Here is an 8744-nt window from a genome sequence, read left to right as displayed (position 1 = left end):
AGCTCTGACTCAGTGATTTTCCTGTTTCCAGCCTCCCCAGCACAGGGATTACATGTGTGAAGCACCATGCCCTGTCTCAGTGCTTGGCTCAATGTGCCTGGAGGTGTAGCTGATGTGGCATGTGGTTTCAGGGATCAAATCCGAGTCCCTGCATTTGCCCAAGCAGGTACTTAGTCTTCTGAGCTCTCACCAGCCCTGACTTTAACTCTTTAGGGAAAATTCCTACAAGGGAAATAGCTGGGTAAAATAGAATTCCTATTTTTCATTTTGGGGGGCTTCTTCATACTGATATACATAGTAGCTGTACTAGCTTACATTTCACTACCAATGTAGAATGCTTCCTTTTTAGCCACATGCTCACCAGTGTTGGTTATTATTTGATTCCCTGATGATAGCCATATTTTCTGGAATAAGATGGTATCTCGGGGCCAGGGAGATGGCTCAGTAGAATAAGTGCTTCCCTGGCAAGCATAAGGGCCTGAGTTCAATCTCTGGTTCTGCCAAAAAAAGAAAAAAAAAAGATGGCATCTCAATGCAGCTTTAATTTACATTTTTCTAATGGCAAATGATGTTGAACATATTTATGAACGCATTGGCCATTTTTATTTCTTCTGAGAAGTGTCTATACATTTAATAGCCCATTTCTTGATTATGTCTTTTATTTGGGTGGTGCTAGTTTTTTACATAGTCTAGATGTTATTATTCTGCCCAAGAAATAGCTGGCAAAATTTTTTCCCATTCTGTAGCTTGTCTTTTCACTCTATTGATTCTTTTTTTAAAATTTATTTTTGTATTTTTTTGCCATTCTAGGAATCGAACTTAGGCTCTGTTGGTTCCTTCCTTTGCTGTGCTTCTTTTTATCTTGAGGTGATCCCATTTGTTGATTTTTTCTTGTGTAACTGGAGTTGTATTCAGAAAGTCTTTGCCTAGGCCTACTGTGTCAAGAGTTTGGCCTATTTTGTCTTCCATCAGATTGTTTACGTTTTAACATTTAGCATTTTGATCCTTTTTTCTTTTAGTTTGGTATATGGCAAGATATATGGAACTACACACTATCTTGTGCATGTGGATATGTGTTTTTCTCTACATCATTTGTGAAAGAGGCTATCTTTCCTTGATTGTATATTTTTAGCCATTTTGTCAAAGATCACATAGCTAAATGTGACTGAAGTTGTTTCTGCCTCTTCTATTCTGTTGCAATGATCTGCATACCTATTTGTCTGCAGGTACTATGCTAATTTTTTCACTTTTTAGTATAACTTTGTCTGTAATTGTGATGCTTTCTACTTCAAACTTGTTACTGAAGATTGCTTTTGCAACTCTGATCCTTCAGGTTCCACATGAATTTTAGGATTGTTTTTCCTATAGGTATTTGAGAAATGTTGCCAATATTTTGATTGGAATTGCATGAAATTTACATATCAATTTTGGAAGGATGGCTATTTTGATTGTGTTCGTCCTGCCTATCCAGGTACAGGGAACACCTTTCAAAGACCTCTTTGGCTTCCTTTTTCAAAGTGATATGATTTTCATTATAGAGGTCTTTAACTTCCTTTGTGTGTGTGTGTGTGTGTGTGTGTGTGTGTGTGTGTGTATTTAGGACAGGGTATACAGGGTGTACAGTATCTCACTGTGTAGATTGGACTTGTAGTGATCCTCCTGTTTACAGCCTCCTAAGTGCTGGGATTACAGGAGTGCACCACCATGTCCAGTCTCAATTGCAGTCTCAGTGCACCCCAGGGGTGGGGCCGGCACCACTTTCACTTTCACTAAGAAAGTCTTTCATTTTCTTAGTCAGATTGACTCATAAATATTTATTTTTTCTTATGCCATTGTGAATGGCATTATTTTTTTAATTTCTCAGTGGGTTCATTATTATTGTGTAGGGATGTTATTGATTTTTTATGTTTATTTTGCATTCTATAACATTGCTGAATTTGATTACTAATTCTAGGAGTCTTTTGGTGGATTTTTTATTTTTATGAGTAGAGGATTATGTCTCCTGCAAATAATGATACTTTGACTTTGTCCTTTTCTGTACATTATTTCTTTTTCTTGCTTGATCATTCTAGTTACTTCTAAGACTATGTTGACCCGGAGTGGTGATAGTAAAATCCCTTGTTTTTTGCCCTATTTTAGAGTAAATGTTTTCAATTTTCCCCCATTTAATACAATGTTTCCAGTATTTTTGTTATTAGTGGCTTTTAACTGATTGAGATAAGGTCCTTCTATATTTATTTTCCTCAGTGTTTTTATAATTAATTGATATTGGATTTTTGTCAAAGATTTTTTGCATCTATTGACATGATTATGTGATATTTCTGTCCTTACTTATGTTTATGTGATGAATTACATTTATTGATTTGTGTATGTTGAACCATCCTTGTATTCCTAGGATAGAACCTATTTTATACATGATCTTTTTGATAATTTGTTACAGTCTGTTCACCAGTATCTTGTGGAGTATTTTTGCATCTGTGTTCAAGACTTTTATATCTTCTTAGATAAGTCTTTATATTCATATATACTTAGAAACCTCTCCATTTCTTTTGAGTCCTCCAATTTTCTTCACACGTTTGTAAAATAGTTGCTAATAGTATTATTTTCTGGATTTTAGTGATGTCCCTTATGCCTTCATCTTTTTCATTTTTATTTGCATTGATTTGTGGCTTTTCTTTTCTTTTCACAAGATTGGTTAAGGCTTTGTGAATTTTGTGTATTATTTGAATGAATTAGCTCTTCCATTTATTGATTTTTTTTGTATTTTGCTTTCTTCGTCCATTTCACTGATTTTATAATTTACTTCCTCGCACAAGCTCTGTATTTGAATTGCCTTCTTTTTCTAGGGACTTGAGGTACATGATCAGGTTATTTATTCAGGCTCATTCTGTTTTTCTGATGTAGAAATTCACAGTTATAAATTTCCCTTGAAGGATTCTTTTCAATGTGTCCCATAACTTATGGTGTTGTGTTAGCGTTACCTTCTAAATGTAGGAAATATCTTATTTTTTCTTTAATTTCCCCTGTAACCCAGTGACTTTTAAGAGTGTACTGTTTAATTTCCATACATTAGCATAGTTTATGCGATTTTCTTTGCAATAATCTCTAGTTTCATTGTACTGTGCTCTGATAATCTGGTTGGTGGAATTTTGCATTTATGTAAGCATGGTTCATTAGCTAATATGTGGTCTACCTTGCAGAAAATATCATATGCAGCCAAAAAAAACATGTGTATTCTGTTCTTGTTGGGTGGAACACCTTGTATATATCTTGCCTTACTTGGGAGGGGAAGTTGCAAATCTTTTGGCCCCAGTGTTTAGTTCTTCAGGTATGGGAAACAGTATTATTTATGATCCCCAGGCTATTCAGATAGCAAAAACCAACTGATAGCAACCACTATGCCACCTTGGATAGAATGATAGCATCAATGACAATAATAGCATTGAATACAGAGTGGGTAATGTCAGAACCTATCCACTGATGAGCTACACTTAACCAAAATAGAGGTATGATTTTATTATAGACATGTAGTGCAGATATTGACCTACAGTTAATCAAACTACTAGTTTCTGCAGGACATAAATATTTATAATAGCAAAAAGTTATGAGGTCTAGAAGGATCCAATTTTAATATTTATTTATTTATTATTTATTTATTTATTACAGGGTCTTGCTGCACAGCTCAGACTCGTAGTGCTGTCTCAGCTTCCCCAGTGCTGTGATTACAGGCATGTGCCACAACACCTGATTTCAGTGGCTGGCATGGCGTGCCCATGGCAGGGCTGGCACAGCATGTGGTACCAGGGATCCAATCCGGGTCCTTGTCCTTGCCAGACAGGTGCTTAGATCTCTGAGCTATCTCTCCAACTCCAAGAACCTAAATTTTGACAAATTATTTTAACATCTCTACTCCTTATAAAACTACTATGAGAATAATTTTTGAGGCTCTTTAAAATTTTAAATATGTGATAAAGTGTAATTTTTTAAAGGTGCTTTGTTTCTTGCTGTACCCTTGGTGCTTAGAACAGTGCAGGTACAGTGTGTTGGTAAATGGAATTGACTCAGTATTTTTGAAACAGTTTCCTCCTCGGCTCATAAATTGCAAAACCACAAAGTATGTTCACAATGAAGGAAGTAGTTCATTTTTATTTTTGACAAGAATGAAGAAAATCAAGGAAGTCATCTTTTTTTTTATAACAAACTTGTATTTGATATGCAGAAGTTGTTCATTTCCTATACTTACTACCCAGCAAACAATACCCAAACTAGTATTCTATAAAGCCTTACATTAAGTAAGACTGTTTCTGCATTCTTATGTTGAGATGTTTTTCATTCTACATAATGTTTTATCAGTTGCACAGTTATTTTAATTTAATATTTGTTCTACAGTTTAAAAGAAGCTGTACTTATAGAATACTGATACTCAGAAAACAGCCCTATGAATATCTGAATTGGAAAATTTGGCCTCTGTGTTAGAAGGAAAATGTGCATTTATCATTATTTATTTTAGACACAAAGCATGATATAGTTTAATGATATGTCTCACTTTTAAGACATTTGCATTTAATTCACTTAATATTCAGGGCTAATGTGAGAGTTTGGGGTTAGATTAGGCAGGTAGTTGTTTTGCCATGCTAAATCACAGAGACATTAAAACTAGAGATGTTATTTAAATTGTTCTAATTTCTTTTATAATCTAAGGTACCTTTTATATTAAAATTTCTTTAATGCTTTTCTGAGAAAAGTTTGGTGGTATAGTTAATGGGTTATTTCCATTGCAAACTTCCTTGTTAAAAATATTTAACAGAAGCATCTGAATGGTACAGCATCATCAACAATAAACCCACTAACAATCTGGAAGTAATAAATTCTACTTATGTATCCTTCATCCCAATGAGCATCTCATTTTGTGACAGATATTTTTGTGAGGGTTATGAGTGAAAATCCTTCTGTCTGAACTAAAATCTTCTAATAGATCTTTCTAATCATGAGCAATTTCTGGCTTTTGTTTAAATATGTTAGCAACATAATTTAATCTATCAGTGTCGTTAGTGTGCTAAGAATCATAGGCTAACCACAATATTGAAGGAAAGGAAAAGATCAATTTTCTAATTATTTTTGGTGTAGATTTTCATCATAATGATTTTTTTCACTTTATTTCTGGAATATCTATTGTTTCTTTTTTGTATAAAAGGGAATTTTTATTAAATGAAAGAAGAATCTGTTTTATGGGTCAAATATGAAATAGATATACAAAATCTTTCCAACAGATGCCTCAAAGAAGTATAAGGCTAGCCAAGAAAAGGGAAGCCTCCCACCCCCCACCCCCAACAGCCTCTACGGTCAGAGGACATGGCTGTTGGCAGTTCAGTCTTCAGAAGGGACCTAGGCTGCAGGCACAGGTCACCCATGGGTCCTCTAAGGGACAGAGTCAATTTGGTTGTTTGCAGGCTTCTGCAGTGTCATGCCGTTCTATACACATGTACACTGCTGTTTCATTTAGAACCCTTCAAAACTCTTCGGCTTCAGCTGTGAAAAAGTATGGCAAGATGCCAGGATCTTGCTATGTCATTCTCTAAGTCTTATTGGCTCTCCCAGAGTCTTCACCCTAAGTAATATATTGTGGTATTTAAAGGGACCTATCCCTTCACAAGGAAAAAGACTTTTCTATGTGACAAGAAACCAGAAAGATCCACAAGGCTCAACTACACACAAGGCTCTGTTGAGCTCTTTGGCATAGCACAATTCCCATAATGCTCTGTCACTTATAAAAGTAGACCTTCCTATAGTAAAACCTCTTAAAACAACTGTTTCTGCAAAATAATGTGTTTATGCATGTGGAGCTCTGGAAAATACAAGTCTGTGGAGAAAGGGCTGGCACAGAACATGTGAGACGGACCCGAAGTCACATGGCGCCATTCAGCCCTGCCTCCAGCGCTGCTGCCATCTCATCTGCCTCAGAGCTGCTGTCCTCCTCGTCCTCATTGCTGGGCTCCTTGCTGGACTCGCTGGCAGCATCCTCATCATTCAGCTTTCTCCTGTGGCCTCTGGCACTGAAGATACCAGTAGCACTCCTTTCGCTGGATGAGGATGATCCAAGAGGTTGTTCCCTGTGGGCCCTGGTGTCTTGGGCTTTCTGGGCCAAGGTCCCCTTTCCTGATCATCATCCTGTTCTTTCGGCTTCTTCTTCTCGCTGTTGCTATCATTACTGCCTTCTCCAAGGATGTCACCAACCTCTTTGTCCATCTCTTCAAGTCTTCCTTACAGAGTGTACAGCAGCATTGTCTCTGACATCCTGGGCTGGTGCTTTCTTCTGGCAGGGCAGGCTGCTCTCCATCTTGAGCATCAGGGAGCTCTTCACCAAACTTCTGCTGCTGATGTGGCAGAACAGCTCTGAAGGAGGTGGGCTCCCTGTGGATAGGCAGGGAACTGGGGGCCCTGGCACAGGGCCCTGCATACTCATTGTGATGAATTTCCCGGGGTTACAATCATAGATTCGGACCTTGAGGCCAGACCGGGGCTTGGAATGAATGGGCATTTGGTGGAATAAGGCTGTTGGAATCATGTTCTGCCTGTCAGGAAAAGCTGCTGGACTGTTCTTCCTGTGTACTCAGGTGTCATCACCTATGAGGGGGAAAAGTTGTTCCTCTACCTTGTCCCAGTGCTCTAGGAAGCTCCATGGCCAGTCAGGGCTGACCACATGCAGGTGCCTGCACTCCTTCTCTGTGCCAGTCCATGCTGTAATCAGGCGGGTGGCCCTGTCAAAGGCATCAGGCCTCAGCACCAGCTGTGTCAGGACCTTGGCACCCAAGGCTGTGGCATGGCAGTGCTCCCAAGTCTTCTCTACTGGGAAGTTTGTTGGGTATAGGCCACTGAATATCACAGTCACATCTGCCAACACCTTACTCTTGAGCTCAGGAACAGTCTTCTGTATGTCTGGAGCTTCCTCAAGCTCCTTGTTGAGGTATATATCATACTTTGTGTGGTAACCAGTGTGGACAAGCATGAGGATCTCCTCAAGGTGTATCAGGTGGTCATCATCATCTGTGTCCTCCTCCTCCTCCTCCTCCTTCTCTTCCTCATCCTCCTCCTCCTTCCCCTCTTCCTCCTCCACACTCTGGTCCAAGGACTCACCTGCTGTGATGCCTGACAGCTTACCATTCTGTGACTCTGTCTCAGCCTCCTTCTTGTCCACACAGCAGTTGCCCAGGCCACATAGGCCATCCCGCTCACCTTCCTGGACATCCATGTCTGGCCCTTTGTCATGTGCAGGGAGGCCAACCCCAGACTCTCCAGTGGGCCCAGCGCCTTCAAGTTTTCCTGCACCTGTTTCAGGAGTACCTTCCTACTGTGGTATTCTTGCTCTGTCTTGGGTGGCTGGAAACTTTTTTCAGATCCTTCTTCTCCTCACATTCTTCATGGGAGGTAGAAGAGGACTATTGACCTTCTGACTCACTGCTCTCACTGTCACTGGACAAGTCAAAATCCAAATCTGTGCCAGAGGTTCCCTGAGGAAGCTGTGCCCCTGGTGAGGTCTCATCATCCTGTTCACAAGATGCCTGGTGCTCAGGAGCATCGGCCAGCTCACTACTGCTGGGGCTGATGGACGAGGAGGACTAAGCAGGGGGCCAGGAATCCCTCTCATCTGCCTTACCAGAAGCCCCAGCCCTAGCCTCACCACTATTTATCTTTCGGGTCAGCTTCCCAAGGCCATTGTTCTGCTGTACCCCAGGAATGTGTCTGCCTTTCTCAGGGTCTTTCACAGATGGAACTTGTTCTAAGACATCCCCACTTTTAGAATGGTTTACTTTCTTTCTCACCTGAGATTCCTGGGATCCAGGGGGTGCGTTCACATCCCCTGTGCCTTTGAAGTGCACATACCTCTTCACAGTGATAAGGTTGGGGGCAAACTTCCAGTCATCAATACTGCAAACCATTGTGTCTCTACAAGGAAACCGGTTTCTAAGGTTTCCTGTTTTAGAAAATGGGTCAATACATTCATCCCTTGACAATATTTGATGAGAAAAAGCTTCTTCTCAGGGTCTTTTCTTGTCATCCTGTGTGCATGCAGCCGGCTGCCAAAGTGAAGACACGAAGTTCACACAGCTTAGCAGTCTTCTCCAAGAAGTCCTTGAGGTTCTGTTGCAGGCGGGCATGCAGCACTGGCTCACCCTGGCCCAGTTGGCAGTGAAAGACACCTTCATTTGACATTTGTGGACAGTGCTGCTCTGTTGTGTGGACTAGGGTCTGGTCCAAATCAGCCATGAGGACTAGTGTTCTATTTCAATGTAATCGTTGCAGATCTTCCCTTGCTAGTTTTTTCAGCTTGCTTGGAGGTCACCAGTTAGCTGGCACACTGTGGACCATGGATGCAGTCGCTGTGGACGGAGGCATGTGCTGCTTCCCATTCTTACTCCATAGCTGGGTGAAGTCCTGACCCATTCAGCACAAAGGCCCTTCATGACAACTGACTGGGTGGTTACATCCTTCCGGTCTCACCAAAAGTGCTCTAGGGGACACGACCTGGCTCGGTTGCACGCAAAGTTCTCTCACCACTCCGGCGTGTTCCCACCTGAGCCTGCGCTCAGTCTGCGAGGAGTGCATGCATCCCTGGAGGCTGCGCACGTCGGGGCGGCGAAGCTCTGAATATCTGTTTCTGTCCAAGGACCGTACTCTTCTAATTCAAGAGTTGAAAAAATATGTATGATCATAGAAAGGGATTAAATAATAGCAACACAAGTACA

The 8744-nt window shown here is 40.7% G+C and overlaps 1 pseudogene; it reads right to left on the bottom strand.

The window, feature by feature from the left end:
* Positions 1-5905: 5905 nt before the first annotated feature.
* On the bottom strand, positions 5906-8462 carry LOC101584361 (annotated as a pseudogene).
* Positions 8463-8744: the final 282 nt, after the last annotated feature.

This window comes from Octodon degus, unplaced genomic scaffold (genome assembly GCF_000260255.1).
Source record: "Octodon degus isolate 3935 unplaced genomic scaffold, OctDeg1.0 scaffold00170, whole genome shotgun sequence".
NCBI classification, from domain to species: Eukaryota; Metazoa; Chordata; class Mammalia; order Rodentia; family Octodontidae; genus Octodon; species Octodon degus.
Note: the sequence above shows the minus strand (reverse complement) of the source record. Positions and strands in the feature narration are given on the sequence as shown.